Source organism: Tyto alba, unplaced genomic scaffold (assembly GCF_018691265.1).
Source record: "Tyto alba isolate M040663 unplaced genomic scaffold, T.alba_DEE_v4.0 Super-Scaffold_17, whole genome shotgun sequence".
NCBI classification, from domain to species: domain Eukaryota; kingdom Metazoa; phylum Chordata; class Aves; order Strigiformes; family Tytonidae; genus Tyto; species Tyto alba.
In genome coordinates this window covers 19,272,956-19,295,853 of record NW_024881279.1, presented here as the reverse complement: position 1 = coordinate 19,295,853, position 22,898 = coordinate 19,272,956, and the positions used below count along the sequence as shown (strand labels likewise).

At 43.4% G+C, this 22,898-nt stretch overlaps 1 protein-coding gene across 4 annotated transcripts in view; it reads right to left on the bottom strand.

The window, feature by feature from the left end:
• KCNIP1 (potassium voltage-gated channel interacting protein 1) overlaps positions 1–22,898 on the bottom strand; it is a 445,272-nt gene that overhangs the window by 302,755 nt on the left and 119,619 nt on the right. Inside the window, exon 1 of one of the 4 annotated variants that reach the window (XM_032992707.2) lies at positions 18,410–18,471. The exons of 2 other annotated variants lie outside the window; for them this stretch is intronic. The gene's annotated coding sequence lies outside the window, so the exon portion shown is untranslated. Of the gene's footprint in view, positions 1–14,316; positions 14,359–18,409; positions 18,472–22,898 lie in introns of those variants that run through there. One more of the 4 variants, XM_032992705.2, reaches the window with a different exon arrangement.

Here is a 22,898-nt window from a genome sequence, read left to right as displayed (position 1 = left end):
AGTACAGTTGGCTTTTGGAAGGACATACTTTTATGAGTGAGATATTAACAGAAACCACCTCTCAGTCTTAGACAAGGACTCTCAGAAATGTGCTGTGTTTCTCCTCACTGACATTACTGCATCTCAGTCTTCTCAGAAGAGCTGACTTCTGCAGTAGGATATACCACTTTTGTATAGCTAATGCTAGGGACACTTTTCAAAGGTAGTCATATTTGTAAATAAACATAGTTTGTGAATTTAGCTAGCATTAAGAAAGATTTCACCCAAGTTACATCAATATGCCAAGACTAACATCCTATTAATAGATATCCTGGCATGGTTACTTTCTTTCATTTCTAAGCTCTAGTCCATGCTGGTACAAGGTACAGAAGTGCTGTACACATACAGTTTGTACTTTTTTCCAGAAACAGTGGCACAGGACAAGATATTACTCAGTCAAATATATTTATCTCAGAATATCTTTCAATAGAAATCAAAACATCTAGGAACCTGAATCACAATGCCACCAGCTTCAGCATCTATATTTGATATGACAACTCAGTGTGAACACTCCACAGCAGAACTCACATTATTCACCCCCTTTACTGCGCATGTAGATTCACTGCTGAACTGTCCCTGCCCTTATGACAGTTATTTTGATGCAAGTTGACGAGCACTTTAACATGCTTCAGAAACACAGCGGTAGCAGAGGCAGCACAACCATGGCATGCCTACAGCCTGGCTGCAAACAGCTGGCACAGCTCTGCTGAAGATATTTCTGTCCTTCATCCCTTCTTCCCCAAATCCACCTCTCCTTTCTGGCCACAGGTATTTCTGCAGCAAGGCTCTGCAGAGCACTGCTCAGCTCCGGAGGTCTAACACGAGGGCGCTGCACGAGGACAGCCTTGGGCTCCAGCACTCAGCGTGAACATTATTTTTATGTAGCAGCTTCTCTGTAATTATCAAAATGTCAGCTCAAAATTGCATGGCAGAATTTCAATTCGTTTTTAGTTCTGTGGAAGATGATTGTGGCTTTTTAAAAGTTCACTTGATATCAAAACAGCCTAGAAAGAGCAAATGTAATTAAAATCTTCCAGGAACACTGTGGTTGATTAGAAGTTTAATCACCAGCAGCCAGTGAAGGAAACTGCAAATACCACCTCCACTGCCATCAGAAAAACAACTCAGCTGCTTCCGGCACATACAGCCAGCTCCCAATCTGATAACATCTGTATTTTTATGGGTTACTTATTATTGCTATAAGCATATGGAGATTTCACCATCTCCCTCCAAGTACACCACAGAGCACAAGAAACGGGATATGCCTAACTTCATTCATTTATTTGTGTGTTTCCACAGAATTTCTCAGCAGGTGTTTGTGCTTAAAACAGTTTTCAGCTCATATAGAAACTTCACGCCATAACTGACGCTGATCAAGATACGCATTTGCAACCAGCCAGCAACAGACTTATGTATTACACAGGCATTACACACATCTCTGGCTCCTCTTTCAGAATAAAGATTAAAAGGTGACTGCATGGGCCTCAGGATCATTATTGTTTCCAAGTTATGCAGGAATGTTCCTAAGAAAGAAGTAGCTTGATGAAGGCAGAAATAAACATTTGCTATGCTTTTGCCATTCTTAAAAAAAAAGAAAGGAAAACACAATCAGTCATTGTACCACTCAGGCTTCGGTAAACAAAAATCATGCTTCATGTGCAGTACATGAAAGAAGCAGAGGGAGATCAAAATCACATCAGACTGTATCATCCAACTGTTATAAAAATGTAGGTTCCATTTTTTAACTTTCATTTTCGTGTGAGCTTGCACAGCACAAGAACTGCCTTGCAACAGCTGAAAGTCACTAAGGATAACAGGTTCTCGGTTCAGTTTATGTCCTGAATGACTAAGGAATACTGACCAACACATCCAAATGAATAATTTTTAAACAGAGTTACATCTATGTTTGCACACATAAAGTTTCACAATGGGTAATTTCAGTATTGGTATGTTCTTTTTAAAAAATATTTTCTTTTAACTTACTGATTATACACATTTTAAAAATCCAGATTAATCCCCCCCCCTTTTTTTTTTTTTTTACATCAGAAACCTCATTTTTCAAAGTAGTATATTTAAAATATTTCAATCACAGCATGTTCACAACCCCATGTTAGTGGTAAGCTTTATCAGCTGCTTGCCATTTATGCTTGTATATATCCGAACAGAGTAGATTTACAGGCACTCCAGTGGACACGGGCTAGAAACCAACGGGAAAAGTAACCTTAAAACAGAACAGAAGGGAATTTGAATTGTTATGTAAACACAAATTCTTATTAGGTCCTGTTGGGGCTGTTTTAGGTATCTGTAATGCTGTTGGTCTTTGTGTTATTAAAATTAATCAATGTTTTAATAAGCACAATTATCATGCACTGATTACTGATAACAAGCAATACTTGCTCTGACATTGACTCCAGGTGAAGCAGGAGAAAGTTTATCTTGAGGATGGAGAGGACAAATTATTGGAAATAAGAAAAATACACTTTATAGCTTTCAAGAAAAAGAAAACAAACAGGGCCATTCTGAGCAAAAAACACTTATCACTTACAGATAACAGAAGACATTACTTATGGGAGAATATCTACTGCAATTCTGCAGCCTTAGCTCCATGTTGCAGTGATCTTATATATACAAACAGACCTTAACAGCAATTAAATCTGAATTTGTCTTTAGTTATGGAGGGTTGATCTTTTCTGTAGACCTGCCAGAAAGACAACTATTTATTGAAAAATAATTTCCTAATGAAGGAAGCATCAAAAACTGATGGCACTTTTTGCAATAAACTATTCAACCAGTGTTGCTTTTTGACAGACTGGCATTCACAAACTTCACACAGCTTTCCCTTAAAGACCAAAGCCAAAACCCCACAATTTGGAACCAAGTCGGGTGTCACTGCCCTTTGAGAGATGGGAAACATGACAAAGATATGAAATAGTAAAAAACCAAGCATCTGCCCTTGGTGTGCTCCTAGCATTGGGATAGGTCAAGCCACTGTTTAAAAGAAATTAATGCCCTGCTCAGAAAAGGGTATTTTCAGATACAGCTCCCAGAATTATAGTGGCTTTTTCATGGCCATAACACACAGAAATAGGGTATTTGATCCGCAGCAAGACATCCAATGACAGCATTTCTACCTCAAAGCTTTCTCCTCCCTCTTCAGCGTTATATGTGATAATCTTCCTTTAGCAATACTTGCTCTTTTTTTTTTTTTTCTCCTCCCCCAAATGAATCAGTTCTTAGTAGATATTCCACTCATTTTTCTAATGGTCACTGATGTTTTTTAAATTTCTCTTTCTTCGTTGGTGTTCCAATGCTTTTCAATTTAGTATCATCTGCAAATTTCATTAACATCCTGTTTAACACATCTTCCCAATCAGCAATGAACTTGAATCAAGTCCTGCAATTGATTCTGGCAGCTCTCCACCAGAAGCCTTCCCCACGTCAATGCACTGCCTTTGTGTAAAATCTTTCAGCCAGCTGTCTGTCCACGTGGCTGCGGTCCTATTTAAACCAACTGGGACTTTTTTTTTTTTTTTAATGGAAATCTGAATGAGAAAATATCAACTGAGTTATTAAAATCCAAATATATCACAGTAGGTGCATTCTCTTAAACCACTGAAGCAGTTACAGCAATAATTAAATGAAAGCAAACTGGTCAAAATCATTTATAGATAAAACCTCAAGATGGAGCACTGGGGAGCTGTTAAAGCAGGTATCTGAAGAGAGGAAATATTTTAAAATGCAGAACAATCTATCTAAATGATTTCAACAGTGTGCTGGTTTTGGCTGGGCTAGAGTTAATTTTCTTCTCAGTAGCTGGTGTGGGGCTGTGGTTTGGATTTGTGCTGAAAGCAGTGTTGGGAACACAGGGATGTTTCCCTTGTTTTCTGCCTCTCACCCCACCCCACAGCGAGTGGCTGGGGGGGGACATAGCCGGGACAGTGACCCCCACTGACCCCAGGGACACCCCAGCCCCTGCGGCCTCATGCTCAGCATGTAGAGGTGGGGGGAGGAGGAGGAAGGGGGGACGTTCAGAGTGATGGGATTTGCCTTCCCAAGTCACCGTTGTGTGATGGAGCCCGGCCTTCCCGGAGATGTCTGAAAACCTGCCTGCCCTTGGGCAGCGGGGAAGGAACTCCTTGTTTTGCTTTGCTTTGCTTGCGTGTGCAGGTTTTGCTCTATCTATTCAACTGTCTTTACCTCAACCCATGAATTTTCTCACTTTTATTCTTCCAAGTCTCTTCCCCATCCCACCAGGGCAGAGTGAAGAAGAGGCTGGGTGGGGCTGAGTTGCGAGCTGGGGTTAAACCATGACAAACAGCAATCACATAATCAGCCATGATGGACTAATTATCATTTAAAATAAAGAAATAAGAGGGAGAAGAATATTGTTAGACCGCTATGTAAAGACTCAAAGTGGATCTGGGGGAGCTGTTCCCCTGGTTCAAGCAGAGGGCACGGCAGCCTGAGCGGAGGCAGATACTGATCAGGCTTTAGTGGTGGAAAGCCCAGATCTAGTAACCTCCCGAGTCATTACTTGTACATAAAACCAAGATATGGAGCCATTTGTCATTGTCTAGAAAACTAGTGTTTGACCCTGGGCACCTCATTTAATTTCTTCAGGGCTCTTTTACCTCCCAGCTATTTAATATGTTACAGGTTGTGACGCTTAATGATGGAGCTCACCCTCTTTGTGCGTGACACGACGGCTACAAGTTCACCATGCAAAGATACAAGCACTGAGCAAAACCCACTTCGGTGTGGCCCAGCACAAGGGCACCAAACTGAGGTCTTGAAATCTAGCAGCGTTTGCACACCATGCACAAAAGCACAATTTCTCCTAGAAATACGCAGATGCAGTTCTGTTCCCTGAGCTGTGCTGCTGGGGGAGCACAGCAGAGGTGGCAGCCAGAGGGAGCACGGCTCTGGGAAGCCTGTTGGCTCAAAGCTCTTTAACATCTCGCTATACCTATCCTCATGATGCTGTGATTGATTTCTGAGACGTGCAATATAACCACAAGTCTTAAAGGACTTATAGTAGCTCCTTATGATTGAGTATCCACATTTCACCATAAAAGATTTAACAGAAATTTTCCAAAACATGGAATTTCCCAGAACTTTACTTGGCGTACTAACTTCAAACACTCTCAAGTTCTGCATTGTCCCATTGGGCAACAAGCACTTAGTGGATGTTGTTATTTTACAACTCCCTGCTTATTTTCAGCACTTAAAAAAGCACATCTTGCTCTAATGTTGTCTGCTTTCACTCAGAGCTAGCACTTTGGGAAAATGCTAGAAGCACTAAATACTAATCATCAACCAATATCTAAAGATAAGTAATACCCAGGCTGTCAAGTTATGCTAACAGGTACTGATTTTTCATCGGCGTCCTCAGAAGTTAGACTTAGGTTTTGAAATACATCACTATGCATCCTACACTGGTATTAGCAGAGTCTTAAAACCATCAGACTTCAGGGAAGACTTACAGCCACTTGCTTGTATTAATCAGTTTAGGACCTGACTTGGATGCAATCCAGGCTTCTATTATTTACTACTGACATATGCTTAGTTGAATTTTTTCTAACGTTTCTGCCTGATTCATAAGAACTCTAACGAGAATATTAAATATGAGCCATTAAATTTATTTTGACTTGACTAGGTTGTCTTAATTATTAAGAATTCTATTTAGATTAATACAAAGAAATCTCTTGACATATATTGCCTTGCAGCACTGAAAAGATTATGGGAAATGACTGTGTGTAAGAAGGCTTCTCTTTGAAGTACAGTATTGGGGTAGAAACTGCTCAAGCACCGCCTGTTAGGCAAGCTTCACGTTCCACTGCTCAGGCAATGTATTAAACCCACAAGGCTCAAGCATCTAACGTGCTGCGAGTTCAAGCGCCCACGCGACGACAGCGGTGCTGTCACGCTGCCGGCCCAGCGGCGCCTTTTTCTCTCACGTACGCGCTGCGCAGCCTCGGCCAGGTGAGGAAGGGTGGGATGTTTTCCCCTCACACAACAATTGTAATGCTGCTTCTCAGGAAGGACCCCGGGGAGCATGACTGCAGTCCTTGCTGTGGACACCTTTTGTGTTCTCCCACATTGCTGCCACACACGTTTTCAGCCGACAGCGCCTCAAAGGAACCACTCTCCTCCTAAGCCAGTAGCTACAAATGGGCTGCAGTCCCCCTGCACCTCACCTGGCCTCATGAGCCATGCATTGGAAGAACAAATGGGTTTCCATGGCTGCTCTGAAAATAAGTAAATCAAGATGCTTTCCCAGATGGAGAGAAGCAAGTTTCAGCTAGGAAGTCTCTCAACAGGAAAATCTCCATCTCTGACCACCAGCTCCTATGCTGGCAGTAGACTCATAACTGCCCATAAAGAAGCTCAGAAATGCAGAAGTGGACATAAAGTATCTCCTAACAGAATAATTTCAAAATCCTGTTAAAAATATTATGTTATGTAAAATCAAGAATTAAAAATGCTCTCTGGGCCACCTGGCATTTTTGTCTAAAACCAGCTTCAGTGGAAACGCTCCACTGAGGTTCTTCATCATGTTTAAACTGGATACAGAATAGCAATGGTTCACAGGTCTTTTTCTAAACCCATTTAAAGTTACAAATTTTGCCCAGTAAAATACATTAAAGACCTCTTACTGTACTGAGAACATTAACCTCCCTTACTAAGCTCCAAGCATCTTGTTCCTATTCTTCTCCCAAGTCACACAGGATCTTTTAGCCAAAATTACAGGAGATGTGTTACTTTTCTACAAAGCAGCCTTCCCTAGAGGTGGCATGGCACCTCTCTGTTTGGGTTTGGACTATGCAGACTTGAACATCAGGAGCACGAAGAACCAATGTGGCACCTCTGTCTCATTTTCAATGCCTTTCTCTCCATCCCAAGACAGACTCCCAAACTCACCTCATTCAAAAGAATTGCCTATCTTAGATTACAAAATAAAACAAACCCCCCAGCAAACATGGTCCTCCTTCACACACACACTAATCACTTGTCACCCACCTCGGTGGGTGTTTTGCAAGATCTCACTGAAGCACCTTCTGTTCTTTTTTTCAAAGTCATTTTTTTTTTCCACCTTTTTTTTTTTTTTTTTTTCCCCACAGTCTTTTCGAATTTCAGTATCACTTTCTACTAACTTACTTTCTGGCTTCCCCTACCAGACCTCACCTGCTACGTTATTCTTATCTATTGCCCTCACTTCTCCTGCTGACATGTCACTACGGATTTCTCTCCCTAGCTAGGTTTTAATCTCGTATTTCTTTCCTCACACAGAACACATCCTGCCCCCCAGATTCATTCTTTCTAGGGCAGGAGCACTTCTTACCTTGATATATTCTGTTCCTCACTTTGATCAGCATCTGCTACTTTATTTCCATCTGTGCATCTCGCCTACAAGCTCTGACTCTGTTCTTTGCTTTGAATCCTGACAGCAGGTACCTGCTGGTGGGCGAGCCAGGGGTGTCTGAAATGCCTGTGGGAACTCAGTAGGAGCCCCTGCACCACAGGGGAGTCCCCTCTTCCCAGTGAGGAGGTGGGAGCTGCCAGGTACCTCTTACTGGGTCCTCCTGCTGCCAGAGCCACAGCTGGTGAGCTACTGGTTTAGACTCAGTGCTTCACCTGGAGGCAATTTAATCCAAAGACTCCCAGTGGTCTCTGAATTGAGGATCTCCTTGGTTCTCCCTCTTCCCTTTCCAAGTACTGGGATCACAGTCAGCTGAGAGTTAAACAATTAACCTTACAGGAATCTCTTGCTAGACTAAATCAGGTAAGTGAAACCAATAATAAAATTATCCTTTCCAATGTTCACATTAAATTTTATAGATAAAATTAATGATCAGAGTCATCAATTACAGATTTTAAGAAGGTATCAAAATAACTCAGACATTACATTAGCTTGAAAAGGGCCCAGCAGTAATAACTGATCTGACAGGAATATAAATGTTGGAATTGGTGAAGGTAGTAAACGCACGGAGTCTGAGTATTCACTCCTTACCTACATAGCTTGCTCTTTCATCGTAGCAAGTTACATGCCACTCTCGATCTGTGCTACTGTTTCTGACTGCCTCCTCACCCTCCCAGGTTTGGGAACAGTCTGGGAGAGGACATGCTCCCTGCAGGGACTGAGGCAAGGCTGCCTGGCCCCCTGTACCCCTGGGCTTCCTCCTTCCTTTTCTTTAACACGAGTGTAATAATAACAACATTTCCTCAGCCATCCACAACCTTCCCTAGTTGTCATCTTCCTTCATAGAGGATAGACAACTGCCCCAGTCACTTTGATTAACATTTTCTGCACCCCCCCAGCAAATCCCGTTGGGTCAAATACATCCATCCTCATCACACAGTCCCCAGCCCGTGCTGCCTCTCTCCCTCCCAGCTCCAGCGGTACACAGGGCTGGCTGGGAGGAGGCAAGGTGGGCACTGGGTGCTGTGGTCTCTCCAGCATCATCTGCTGCTGGCTGTCTCTGCCAGCCGTCAGCACACACGGATTTCTGAGCATGATTTGCAGAAGGGCTTGCCTGGTTGGCAGGAGGGCCCGCGCAGACCCCACCACAGCAGTCCCCCGCCCAGGGCACGCTCCCTCCTCTGACCCGCACCAGGCACCTCTGCGGGCTCAGCACTGGCTTCTTACTGGAATTCCATGTAGTGCATCTCCTGCACTTTTGCCTTCTTCATTATAACACGTTTCTTTCTGCAGTATGACTATTACAGCCCCTTAATGGAACTAGTCAGTATTAAACCCAATTAACTTCTTCAATAATTCAACTTCTTGCCATTTATTAACCTAACAGTGGATTGTATATATTAATAATCTTAAAGGTTACTTCGTATAAAACCTATTCATACTGTTTTGTGTGGCCACAGTTAGAGCAACATGTATGCTCCCTGAGCATGGCAGGTGAGGGGAACTCTCATCTGCAGTTCTTATGGCCCCCATGCAGCCAAAACCCAGGGAATACAATTGCCTCCTAAGTACCACGATGTTTACTGGTTACTGGAAATCAACTTCGAAAACCATTCAACACACTTTTCCCATTCCTTCCCTGCTCTGCTACCCCAGAGTCAAGGGTTTCTTAAATGTTAATTAAAATGCTCATCTTCAGCTCCACAGGTGGAACATCTTCTGCGTTTGTACGTTTTAACAGTTTTTCATCTACAGCAGAAAAAGGCTGACACTCTGAAGTTGTTTACAAGACATCCCTGTCTTTACACTGCTCCAGGGATAAAAGCGTTGAACCCAAAGCACACATAAAATCCAACAGTGATTGCAAAAGTACCACAGAAGCTTCAGAAAGTATCAAGAAGTTGTAGTGTGCAGCACAAATCCTTTTCAAAAGCACACACCTCACTGCTGAAATCACGTGTATGAAGCAGAAGCTGGGAAAATAATCAATATTTATTTCCAAAAGCTGATACATGGTTGAAAATCTAAATATTAACATGGGAAAATTCTTTTCCCTAAGCCAAGCTCAAGGCACGTGAATCAACTACAAAGAGCTGCTTCATGGTTTAGGCAGGCGGTAGAGGAGTAGCTGAACACGTTTCTCTTCTATCTGGTTTTACTTTTCTCTAATTAAACACTTCAGATGTGCACAGAAATGTCACTTGGCTCCCACGCCAAAGCAGGCTCTGTGTGGCTCTGGGGTATTTATATTATTATTCCAAAGCAGCATTCTCAAATCATAGTTTTCGGAAGACTTTTTCCATTTCTTACAAAGACTTTCAGTCTCCCCAGAAATAAAAAATTTCCATGGAAACACACACCCCTGAGATACACGTGACTTTGCTTCCGAGCTGGTATATATGGCACTTGGCTGCTGTAGCCCTTCTCTGCAGAACAGAATCTTTAGTTCAATCATTACTGGTTCTTTTCTCCTTCCTATCATTTACGCTTCTAATGAATTTGGACTAATTACATGATTGGGTCAGCTTATATTCCAGCCTTCCATGGACATTATATTTAAAACAATAGCTACTAAAAAAAAAAAAAATAAATACAAGAACAAAAACCTAAACAATTTCTTATAAATGTTTTCTCTAGTTTGTTTTTTGAGATCTGTATTTGTGATTTTACTGTGCTTGCTTCGTAAGCCAGATTTGCTTCTTTCATTTTGCTTGAAAGCTGTGCAAAGACAGAATGTGTGGTCTGCCAATGCAAATCCCCCTTTGTCTGCATTTTGTTCTAACTGGCTGCAGCCTGTTAGAGGATGGAGAAGCACGCATCGCCCATGCAACCTTCCTCCTCACTGCTGCTGCTGTTCAGATGCAGTAGGTATTGAAAAGGGCAAGGAAAGCAAGCGAGAGAGGAGACAGGCATCGTAGGGGAGAGATGAGAAAAAAGAAATAGAAGAGCTTCGACCCAGAAGACCCTCCTTCTGCATGAACATGGGGCTGCTCTCACAGGCCTGACTTCATCCCCGCTCTTTGAGCAAAAGCCCAGCTGACAGGACAGACTCAAATTTGTTGCAGTAGAACTGTTTCTTTCTCTGCATTTTTAGGTTTTGTTTCTAAAACAAAACACATTTAATTAGGAAGGGAAAAATAACCCAAAGACCTTCCACCACCTTCCTCCTTCAGCCGGTGTCCGGACAGCACGTCCCCAGCGCCGCGGGGCGAAGGCCAGGCAGCGCTCCGGCTCCGCAGGCTTCCCAGGGCACCTCCACACTAACTCTGACATTGATTTTTCTCACCCCGTGACGTGCTCACAACCTGACAGATTTTCAGAAGCAATGTGATCATATCCCCCCCGAAAGGGATTTCCAAACCACAGATTGCAGCTCTGAAACATACTTCGCCACTCCTGAGGCTAAAAAACAGTAGCTCAGCACAGCAAAAGTAAAATGTAGAGGGAAAGGTGTCACCTTTGGAAGTCAGACTTTTCCAGCTATATCAGAGAAATATGTTGGGGTTTTTTAAATAAATAATTTTTATAGGCAATAAAAAAGCACCACAAGGCAAAGGAGTATTTCCTAATTCAGATTAACATTATGGCATGTGTGTGTTAAATATCAGCACATGTAAATAAATGCTGTGCTAGACTGAACACTGAGGAGGAGGACACAGGATCCCCATACTGCCTTTTTCTTTATAACAGTTTCAGTAAACAATACTTCCCTCTGAACTATTTCTGTTTCATCTCAATGTGGAAGTGCTTTTCTTCTGGAGTGAGAATAAACTTTTTATTAAATCTCTATAATCCAACAGTATAAGATTATACCACAAATAGCATTTTTTTATAAAGGTTACGCACTTAAGTGGGTTTCTTGATTAACCGTGTTATAGGGTGCAGATAACCCTAAATTACTGCTGTTGCATTTAAAGACGATTTTTATTATCTGAAGAAAAAAACCTTTCTTGTTTTACTGACGACGAACAGTATTTTCCCATCTGTTTAAAAGTTGCTAAAGATGATGTTAATTTTTCATTGGGTAGAGTAATGCAAGGTTACAGCCTTAGTTAATTTTAAGGGAGAAAACTCAAACAGATTTTCATTTTTTCTTTTTTCACACCTGAAATTCACATAGTTCAGTGAAATGTTATGATCAAAAAAGCCTAAATTTACCAACACAGATACTCTAAAAAAGCAGCAATTATTTTCAACTAGTTAGTCATTACTGCACAGAGAAATAGGGTGTTTAACTCAAGTTTCTGATATGAAAATGTGTCTGGAACTCTTTTTTTTACCTATCGCATTTGAAAACTGAAAAAAGATTCTGTGAGGAAAAAGTTTTGAAAAACATACACTTTTTTAAAAGGCACAGGCACATCTTTAGTCGTCTCTGTGGTTACTGAATACAAGCCTCACCAAGGAAACTCCTCCCAGGAGCAGCAGAGGCTCTTGCAGTGCTGCGGGAGACGGAGCGGACTCTCCCGCCATCCCTTCAGGACCCTCGAGGGTTTCCCTGCCCTGCCCCTGCGCAGGGGACGGCCGAGCCAAGCTTCCCACGCTCCTTCCACAGGTCCTGCCAAGGGCAGCACCTCTCCTGCTCTACCAGCTGTGGGTTGCAGCGTGCGCCGTGCTGGCGGGAGATGGTGCTATTCCCGAGTTCCCTGCCTGAGGCCACGGCACGGTCCCTACCAAGGCACCGGCTCGCTGCCTCTCCTCCACCGCTGCCAGTCCCGAGCCCGTCAGCCAAGCTGCCCCCCAAACCCAGCAGGCCTCGGAACTCACCACGAGTCTGCGATGCAAAGCCACCCCTGCCCGCTTAAGGCATCGCATTGCCCTCACAACATCTGACATTCTGGAAAAGATACCATCAGGTCTGCCAAGCACCATCCTCAGCTTGCAAAAACCATAGTTTCCTCCACCATTTCCAGCAGCACGCAGGGTTAACATGCTCCAAACATGCTCTGGACAGATGCAATACCTGCAGCAGTCACCTTCGCTGCAAGTAGGTATCCTACTGACATAGGACACACGCAGAGAGGTAAGAGATGCTTGGGGCCATACAAAGCAGAGATGCACTATGATCCAGGCAGGCAGATCCCATCCCACACACCATTATGCTCTAGACTATAATTCTTTCTGTCTCATAAAATGCAAAATCCAGCTGATTTGAAACCCTCCTCCCAGAGAGCAATTCTGTACTGTGCCCTCAGAAGCCGGCTACCTCCTCTCTGCACGCTGGAGCACAGTGGGTGCAAGTGATTCCCGCTGAAGGAGTTTCTGAAGACTCTCCCTTCTGCCCCTCTCGGCATACCATGAGAGAAGGCTGCCAGTCTCCCCAAGTGCTGAGGCTCCCACTTAGCACCAATAAATACAAGAGATAAATTTCTGCGTTACTATGGGGTATTGCAGACAGCGCGTGCTGAGACTGCTCTATGTTCGCTACCCTAGAAATATCCCCCAGGGCAGAGACTATGGAGGTGCAACTTTCAACTCCACAAATCATCACGAAATTGCCCATTTAGTTTCCTTCTTGGGATTAAAGCTACAAAATAATGTGAGAGAAATATCGCAGGTGTCAAAATTCTTCCTGCCAGCTCTATTCATCTTTATTGTTGCAGGAGATGCCCTGTTGAATTTATTCTGATACCGCTACGAAGGCAGATCTTGAAAGCAGAGTACTCTGGGCCAAGAGCTGCTGAGTTTTGCAGGGACACCTCCTCAGGGAACTACAGGCAGGATGCCTCTCCCTGACATCAGGCTGCCCAACACAGGCTGGGCAAATGAGGTTAACTGCCCTCCCTCTCCCTCCGAAAGAAGGCTTGCCAATATGCTCAATTAACCCTTTTCTAGAAGTAAAGGGGAAAGTCCTGCCGTACTGGTAAGTAAAATGTGGTGGTGCAGGTTTGTGAGCGTTTTGAAGCACACACGGGCAGTCAAAGCCATCAGGGTTAGCGATGGGACTGACACCAAGAGCGGGGACAAGGCAAATGGGCAACTGGCCTGCCAAGGGTCCATCCGAGCTCTTTGAGAGGACACGTACAAACGCATACAGTAACTGCAAACCACCAAGGAACAGACGTTCTCCACATAGTGTATATTCACATTCTAATGGAGTTTGCAAAATACCATCCTATTCTGGGGAGTTTTGAGAAAGAAGCAGAGCTGGTAGGCCATACATGTGAGCACAGAGGTAGGCATCTGCAGTAACACCTCCAGGGAAGACAGAAGGAACTTGACTTCAGAGCCACAGGATAGGTACCAGCAAAAGGTGTCATATATGGGGGCTGGTGAAGGGAGTGGAAGTTAAAAAAAACCCGCAACAACAACAGAAAACGAGTCCATAAACATTCACTTTGATATATAAAAAAGGTCATACTTCCATGCTGTAAAACCCCTTCAGGCTTCTAAACCTGCCATTGACATTAGAATCTGAAAGCTGGATTCTTGGCTGGATGTTGGGAGTCAAAACAACTCTAGAAATTTACTGACATTACAGCCAGTGGGGTGAGCTAGCAGAGAGTGATGTCTGACAGCTGTCTGTGCCTCCTCTTCATTAGGAACCATAGAAAGGCATTTGCCCTAAGCAAAGGCAAGTGACAGAGTCAAGCCTGGATTCTGCATAAGACAAACAGAGTTTGTATTTCCCATGGGTGAGCAATAAAAGGCCAGAGGCAGCTGTCTGAGTTAATCATGTCCAATATTCAAATGACATACTCAATATTAGGCTTTAAATAACATTTTTAATTACTGTCTAAATATACAGTGGATTTTACAATGAAATTAAGTTACTGCAAAAACATGTTACTGTCAGCTGAACTCTTTGTCTGCTCACAAATATATATGCAATGTTATTGATGATGTAATGTACTCACAGATTTATGACACCATCTACTATTTTTCTGGCTGCTGAAGGGCTCGGACGCAGTTCCCGCGCGTGTGCTGGGTGCAGCGAGAGCCTCTCGTGCACACAGGCAGGGAGGCTGCCGAGGAGGCACAGCGGCACGCTGCTGAGAGCAGAGGATGTGCAGAGACCAGCGTGGGGGCACGTGTGCCAAGAGATGAGCACAAAGAGACATACTGAACAAGCTCGAGCTGCCAGTCACTGAATGGCGCCCTGTGGAAAAAATACTGTGTAACTGTGTAACTGTAGGCTGTGTCATAATGCAGGCTCACAAGGGGAAAAAGTGCACAAACACTTATTCATTCTGTCCATCTACTTCAGAGTGCTTGATGTACTTAAAAAAAAAAACAAAAAACAAAGTGACTGATCACAGTGTATTGCATGAGATTTCCTCTTTTCCTAAAAGAAGAAAAAAATCCCATTCCACATGACCCAAGGCGGATCTGCACACCACAGCACACATCTCTATCACTTGGGCTGAAGGTCAGCCTACAGAAGCTGACACGAGAGGCAGGCAGCCATGCCTCTGTTGACCAGCTGCTATGAAGATAATATAATAGCAGGTTAAATGTGTTTGAATAGCTCCATTTTACATATGGAACAGATATGGATCCAGGCATGGTGGATTTTTTCTAAGAGACAGAAGGGTATTCACAGAGGTTTTCTCTAGCCTAACAAGGAGGTTCTCTCCAGACTCCTCCGCAGCCGACGGTCAGAGCCTGGCACTGGAGGGTGATTCACACCACCTAAATTGGGCTCCTGCTCTCTGCCCCTCTCCAGAGGGGCTGCTCATTCTCTACTCTCTTTACAGAGGCCCCTGGAGAAATGAGCCTCACCAGGCTGAAATTAGCCTTTGCAAATACCTTCCTGTATCTAAGCAGCACAGAGTCATACTGATCTCCGCATTTGCTGCCAGGAGGGATTATTTGCATTGTACCATGTTGGCAGGGAGCACGGTTTTATTGCTTTCCTCGACCAGTGGAAACACTCAGTCATATCTCATTGTTTCTCTGCTATGGCAGGACCCCCAGACACAGGCAGCTCAGGGTCTTATCTTGGTTCCAGTGTGTGGCACCTAGGTAGGCTATTCTCTTGTTGACCAGAAAATACTTCTGATCTTCCCTACCCATTTTTGACAATGAAAATTATCTTCCCAGACATGATGATACTCATGTAAGTCTCCAGTTTTGGGCTTGCCTGCTTGCACAAAAAGGTAAAAGAGTTGCATCCTTATCTTGAAGGCCTCCAGAGATCAGAAACAGATTTTAATTATTTCTGCCACAAAGAACATTGAAGGGCTAGAACCTCCCCCCTTGTCCCCTGCCCTTCAGTGGCTAATGAAAAGAACAAGTAACACAAGCAGACGTCTGCAGTGACTGTTTGCATGAGGTTGGGTCTGTTCAGTGAATTAAAGCAGACAGCCTGATGTACCATTCATTTCATGCACTTCACATTCATGTGTTTGTTACAATCTTCACTTCAATTTGACCAGCAGGCTGATTTCCCCCCCCCATTTGTTGGCTTACTCCCCCCACCCCTCCAGCTTAACCAGGCAGTGCTGAAAATCAGTAGTTGCACCACTACTGAGCCTGGGTTAGTAAGAGGACAACAGAAACTGCAAAGTCTTACTGTAAGTATTTGATACGCTCGTGTCAGGAATTGAGCTGGTTTCCAAAAGAGACTCAGCTGGCTTAAGCTGCTCCCTTCAGGAGAGCCAAAGAATTTCATTGGACAGTGAAATGTATAAAACGCAATTCTGTTTGGAAAGTTAATGAGAGTTCACAGGTGATAACTCATTTGTATGGCCCTGAACTAGTCACAGAGATCAAAATATCTTCCTGTATACTGTGAAAACTACTAAAAATCCTATAGGCTTCCAACACCGACAGCTTCTAAAAATTCAAAGAGCCACCGCACTACAGGCAGCAGAACCCGTATTTCAAACACAAATATTCTAGTCCTGTGTTGCTCGTGGGAATGGCAGTGCGGTTTATTATGCAGCAAACCCAACAAGCAATAGAGTTTCAAAGAAGAAAAAGTAACAGTCCCTTCCTCCTGGCTCGGCAGCCATAGCAAAAAACCAAAACCAAAACCAAACCAAACCAAACCAAAACCACAAAAAAACCCAAAACCAAAACAAAACAAAAAAACAAAAACAAAACAAAACAAAAACAAAAACAAACCACTAAACCCTGTGAGAGGCTCCGCAGACTGTCTTTTAAAGGCCAGCACTGGGCACAGCTGCGTGGGGTTTGGGGCTTCAAGCGTTTAAGACAATCCTCTTCCCTCGCAGGTGCCACAGGAAACAGCGGAGCTGCTGTCGCCAGGCTGGCTGGTGGTGTTTGTACTGAGAGCCAACAGGAGTATTTCTGGTGGGCGATGCCTTGTCACTCATATGAGGTTTCCCCACACAGAGAGCAATATGTTAACTACTTAAGAGGACACTGACTGAACAATTCAAATATACCCTGGATTTTTAATAAAAGAGAAAACATTCCTTAAATCAAAAAAATTAAATTACTCTGAAGCAGTGCCATGCCTGTGTAGATGAAGTGAATCATTAATATTGAACAAACAGCTGGAAAGCTGTTTAACTTAGCTGTGCTATGAAATAATCAATAACCCAATTGCTTTCTGCAGGTTCCAGCTTCTAGCAATTTTTGACAAGTGAAGCTGACAGGGAGCCTTATACCCGAACTCTGGACCTGTAGCTCCGCCAAGTACCTTCCCCATCGCCTCGCGGAGCAAGATCCTGGTGTGGCTGCCGTGAACAGACTCCTCTGACAGGTCCTGCCGCAGAGTTTTTCTGTTACTGTGTGCCTCAGCCACAACTATCAATACAAATTATGACAGCATTAATCTTCCTCTCTCACTTAAAGTATGATTTGTCTTGGAAATGAAAGGGCAAAGATGACACCACCAAACACCAGAGATGACTATTCATAGTCCCTCACAGACCTGTAGTTACTAGAACTGCATGAACAAGCATAAGGAAAGGTAGGCTGGACTGGAAAAGAAGGAATTGATTTGCTTTTTGCTCTTTTAAATTCACCTGTCATCGTTACTACATGAATAAATAACAGATGTAAAAATTACCTTTGGGGATTTTCTAGCAAAATTTAATCTATCACTTTAAGAAAGTGCACAGATCTCTCCTGAAGCTCATTTTATTTACTCATATTAAGTGACTGTTACAAAGAGGGACTGTTCAGCGGCATATCATCTCGTGCCATAACTTATCTCATTTATTACTACGTACACTTAACTGGCTTGTTTCTTTCCTTAATTTCATATTAATTGTTGCCCAGCTCTTTCATTCAGGAGATAATTTTTAACATCAGAATTTTCTGAGATCAAGACTTCCTTACAGGTAAAACTGTCACATTGCCTGTCTACCAAGTATAAAAAAAACTCAGCAAAAAATAATGTTGGAACATGAAGAACATTACGTAACCTGAAAGCTTGGTATCTTGTTACTGAGAAAATCTAAGAAAATCTAGAAACAAGGCTGAGAAGAAAACAGGCAGTGAACAGAACACCAAGCTCACAGGATACAAAGCATGCTTGTACACTAAACTGTAGAACAAACAACTACACTTATTTGATCAGATGGGTTAAATAACCCCATGATTACTATCAAATGAAAGATTTCCAGCATCGCAGCCTGCTGCAGTACAACACATTTTCTTGCGTTTCTCCTCCTGCAATTCCCACAGCAACGATAAAGCAAGGAAAACTTATAAATTTTGCCTGACTTTGCATGCATGCACGCATCCCCACACCCCCCCAACACAGCCAGCATTTCAGAAAGGGAATGAGCAAGGGATTTCATTTGAGACACCAAGTCACACTGCATAAAGAATGGCAAGGCAGATAAATCTAAAAGTCTCGTGTTCTGCATGTGAGAAAGACAAGCTAAAAGGAGAAGATGAGCGTTAGCTGCACGAAGGCTTCCAAGGGGCTGCGTTCAGGAGCAGACATGCGGGGAACCCAGCGACAGGGGCAGGCGTGTGTCCCCAGAGCGGCCTGGCTGCATGCAAAGCAAGGAATGAATCTTGCCTTACCTACAAACCATCAACCTGTTTCCCTCACAGAAGAACAAGATGATGATGAAAAATCAGGTAGTTTATCCTCTGTCAGCTGCACCAGTTGGTTCATTAGCAACACCAGCTCCCAGGCAGCCAGAACTACTCCTTCCATGTGCTTTCACAGAGTTTTTAATCAAAACTTATCCCTCCCCCCAAGCTAGCTAGCTGCCAAGGAGCAGGGAAAAAAGTCTTTATGAAATATAAAAGCAGCTCATCAAAACATTTCTTTTAGAAGAAAAACCACTTAAGTCCATTCAGAAGGCAAGAACCATTTCTCCAAAACAGTGACCATCAGAGGCAAGTGCGCAGTTAATTATTCAGCAACAAAGGCTTGCTATAAAACCTCATCTCCAGATGGAAGCTAACCACTTAATGCAGCCCTTAGCACGCTGTTCATCAAACGTACGGCTCATCTGACCTCAATTACTACAGCTCTCTTGCAAGTTACTTCTGAGAAACTATTCCAAAGTTTTGTTTGAGCTGTGAACAAAGGTTTGTCACAATAAAAGTTCAGATTTATATAATCCTCTGCATAGCCAAAGTGACCTTACAAAGTCAGGAAAACCATTTCAGAATGTACCTGAAATGATCATGCAAAAATGTGAGCATCTCTGCAGCTCCTGTGTCAACACAAGAAGTTCTGCTGTTTGTTCATGGCAATTGCATGTGCAAATAATGAGAAAAAAATACTTGATATGATTTGTGATGCAAATAAACAGATTACTGCTGTTCTTCAGAAAAATCTGATCCATTATGGCCATATCTTGTCTTAACCATAAGCTTTTTAATAAATAAATGCTAAGATACATAAACAGCTAATCTGTTGCTGAAATAGAGCCATCTCTTAAAAAATCCCCATTTGTTTCTTCACTTTATTTACAAAACAAGAGAACTATGTAAATATTTATGAGTGCCTATACAAAATTACAGTTTACTAAACTTTACATAACTTGCACAAAGATACTGAAAACCAGTTTGACCACCCGACATAACTCCTGTAACACTACCATACCAGCAATTCAATATCATTCTTCCACTTGCCAACTTGCATCATTTCTTCGCACCATCCTGAGCATCCAAAAAAGTCTAATAGGCAAAATGAAACATTGGCAGGTTTGATTCTGATTTAGGAATAAGAGCCCCACTTTACTGCTTAGAAGTAACATGAGATTACCAGTCTCAATGTATTTAAATTTTCCACCATAAGCAGCAAAGTGGTGTTCCCACCATCCTGGACCCAGGTACAAAGTGAAGGACTGCCATTAAATTCATTTCCAGCCTAGCCATTAACATTCCTCCTTGCCAGGCTGCAAAAGCCCTGCAGAAAGATCCTTCCATGGGAGGCGACCTTAGTCCAAGAGCGTGAGAAGTTCCTCGCTGTTGAGAGCTCGCTAGAGTAGAAACCACCGCGCTCCTCCTTGCTGCGGTCTGGTGGGATTTACAGCTCCAGTTCAGAGCACCACTGGCCTTGCAGGGTCAGGGCTAAGCCAGCCACGGTAGCGATGGCACAGCAGCCATGCAGACAAGCACTGGCTCTGCACAAAACTTCAGCAATCACTTATTTTTATAAGTTAATGAAAAGGAGTACAACACCATTACTGCAAGAGACGTGAGCAAGTGATGGGAGGCTGCATTCATTAAGCTAAGACATCTTTTCTAGCTGTAAGATATAACAGAGTTTTTGTGTGTAACTACTACAGAAAAGGATATTGTAAAGGTGATGCTGCTCTGTCCACTAAGCTATCAGAGAAAAAAGAAAAAAAAGAAAGAAATATCAGATGAAAGGCTGTCTTCAAGGGGCTTGGAGCGGCAGAGCTGAAGTACAGCTGGAAAGGCAGGGAGCTACCAGGGTGGAACTGGAGTCCCCCCCAGCACCACATGTCACCGGCTGCCTGCCCGGCCACCCACTCCCCGGGCAGAGCCCCACAACCCAGCCCCACGCCAGCCCCGTGGCTCCCGCGCCCTGCCCACGGGACGCCCGCGTCGCAGCACGCCCGGGAGGTGCACATTTCCGTTATTTATCAAATGTGTGGCATGCTTGGTCATTTGACACAGACAGCACCCTGACGCGGCTTCGGCCCCATCAGGAAACAAGTTACTAGTGCATTTTCTGAAATCTGCTTTCAGTTGTCACGGTGAAATGAAAAATCCATTAACTTCTATAGCAGAAAGTCGCATCTACCTGCTTTTTCAGCCAACTGAATAAGTGAAGATTGCCTAAGTATGCGAATTCTCAAGTTTCAACAGATCCCAGGAGACCAGCACATTTTTCGAATCTGAACTACATAAAATTCACAGTTTAAGCTAATTGGTTCAATTCCACCATTTCAGCTAAGCTCTGTTTTGGAGTTTCAATGAAATCTCAAACCAACACTTAGTAGCTTAAGCTACAGAAAGTAAAATGAGTATTTTGGGGGAAGTTCTAATTGTCACCAAGTATCACTGGTTTGGCACAGGATCCAAGGTCTCACTGTACCTGCTAAAGGAAACTTGTATTACTTTCTAGCTTTTGGATATGTTTTGATACTCATCACTTCTGACACCTATTATCATCCCCCTCCTCACATCACTAAGATGGTGAGCATGAGCTGCTTCACGTGGTACACCATAGCAGGGACTCACTGATAGGGATAGGGACCACATAGGGACAAGAAAATTGCTTTTCTTCTTGGATGTGTCCCTGATACATACAACCCGCTGGACTGGAAATAACTACGTTGTCCAGGTGTGACGCAAGGACAGTGAAAGAGAGATGAGGGTATCATAGAGATTAAAAAGCAAAAGGGGAAGTAAGAAACAACAATCCAAAATGTACTATGCAAATCTTAGAAATATATGTGAGAATGTGTTGAAAACAAGCTGGATTCACTGTCTGAAAGCTGCTTGTCATTCATTATACTGATGCTATTTTTCCATCCCAAAAGACAGATTATTCAGGCCTAGTCTATGTCAAAAAGCATGATTACACAAGGAACGTAATCTCTCTTTTTTAAAGCTAACAAAAGTTAAATCAGCAGCGAGTACCACTACCCTAGTGTAAATGTGACTTAGAGCAGTTGAGCTCAACAGTCTCTGGCATGAGAACAAATATACTTCCAGAAATGTGACTATACTGATGTATTTGTATCTGCCGTGGAGATATTTTACTGTCTTACACGGGAAGAGAGTTAAAGCAGCAGAATTCTGATGCCTTTAGGTCAGGTTGTGCTGGCAAGGGAGAGGCAGGAGCAATAACTGAGGTTTGGGAAGGCATACATTAACTCTTTAAAGCTTAAATAATACCTTTGGTAGTACCAGCAGCCCTTCAAACATCCATAGAAAAGCTGGTGAAGAAGTTAGTCATCTTCAAAATAGGTCTGGTGGTGTGACCTCATCCAGCTGCCACCAACCGCTTCTGACCTGAAGAATTCTTACCACCAAACAGGTTTTCATTTCCAGTTATGAAGCGAAGGAAATTCAACCAAAGATTTACCGAGACAAATTTAATTGTCTAGGCCAAGCTACTGCCATCATACATCTTTGTAACAGCAGAGGTGGTATCTGATACCTGGCATTTCCAGCACCACGGAGGAGAACTGGGCACAGCAGCAACTGCAAAACAAACTACAATTTCTACCGATAAGCCAGGGCGTTGGGTTTTCCCAGGTCTCCTCTCCGCACTTACTGACCAGAGCAGATGCTTTGACAAGTCCTTAGCACACTGCAGCAAGACAGGCAGGATCTAACAGCTTTAAGACAACCTGGAAAATATATCTTCTTTTATTATCTACTCTGTAGACCTCTGGCATATGGAAAGAGACTCAGCTGCCACTCACTACAGCCCTGGTCTCAGCCCCTTCAACTGCCGTCAGTAACACACCAGCAGCTATGCTCATTCAACAGGCTTTCTGACCCTGTGCCTTTTTGCATAGAAATCTTAACCATTCAACGCACAGAGTGGCTCAAATTTTTTGCCAACAGCTGTGGACAAAACCCGCATTTCATTCCCTACACCTTGCCCTCAAGCTTCATCTTCCCCCCCATTTCCTTGCAACAAGTTAAATCACCACCTTTCTCACATCTACACACACCCCCCTCCTTACTTGTTGGCACGAGGAGCAATGAAGGGCGGCAAAGAAACATTTGGCCATTCCAGCCTTTTATTAATGCCACACTCAGCAAGACTGCAGGGAGATTGCTGACAGCTTTCACCCGTCAGCACAGGGATGCTGGCCGGCCCATCGCCCGTCTGTTCCCGCTGCGGGACTGCCTTCCAGCATGCCAGCCTGGTGCCAGTTCTCACTATTCATCCAGCTGTAACCACGCTAGGCTGGCAGCCCTCTGATACCTGCACATCTCCCTCCTATTTATTTTTTTTTAGGAACACACAGTGGGGTAGATCTCTCTGAGATGAGTCAGAAACAGAAAAACTTACAAGACATCTCGCAAGATTCCCCCTGTGATTCCACTGATGTGAACTGGTATG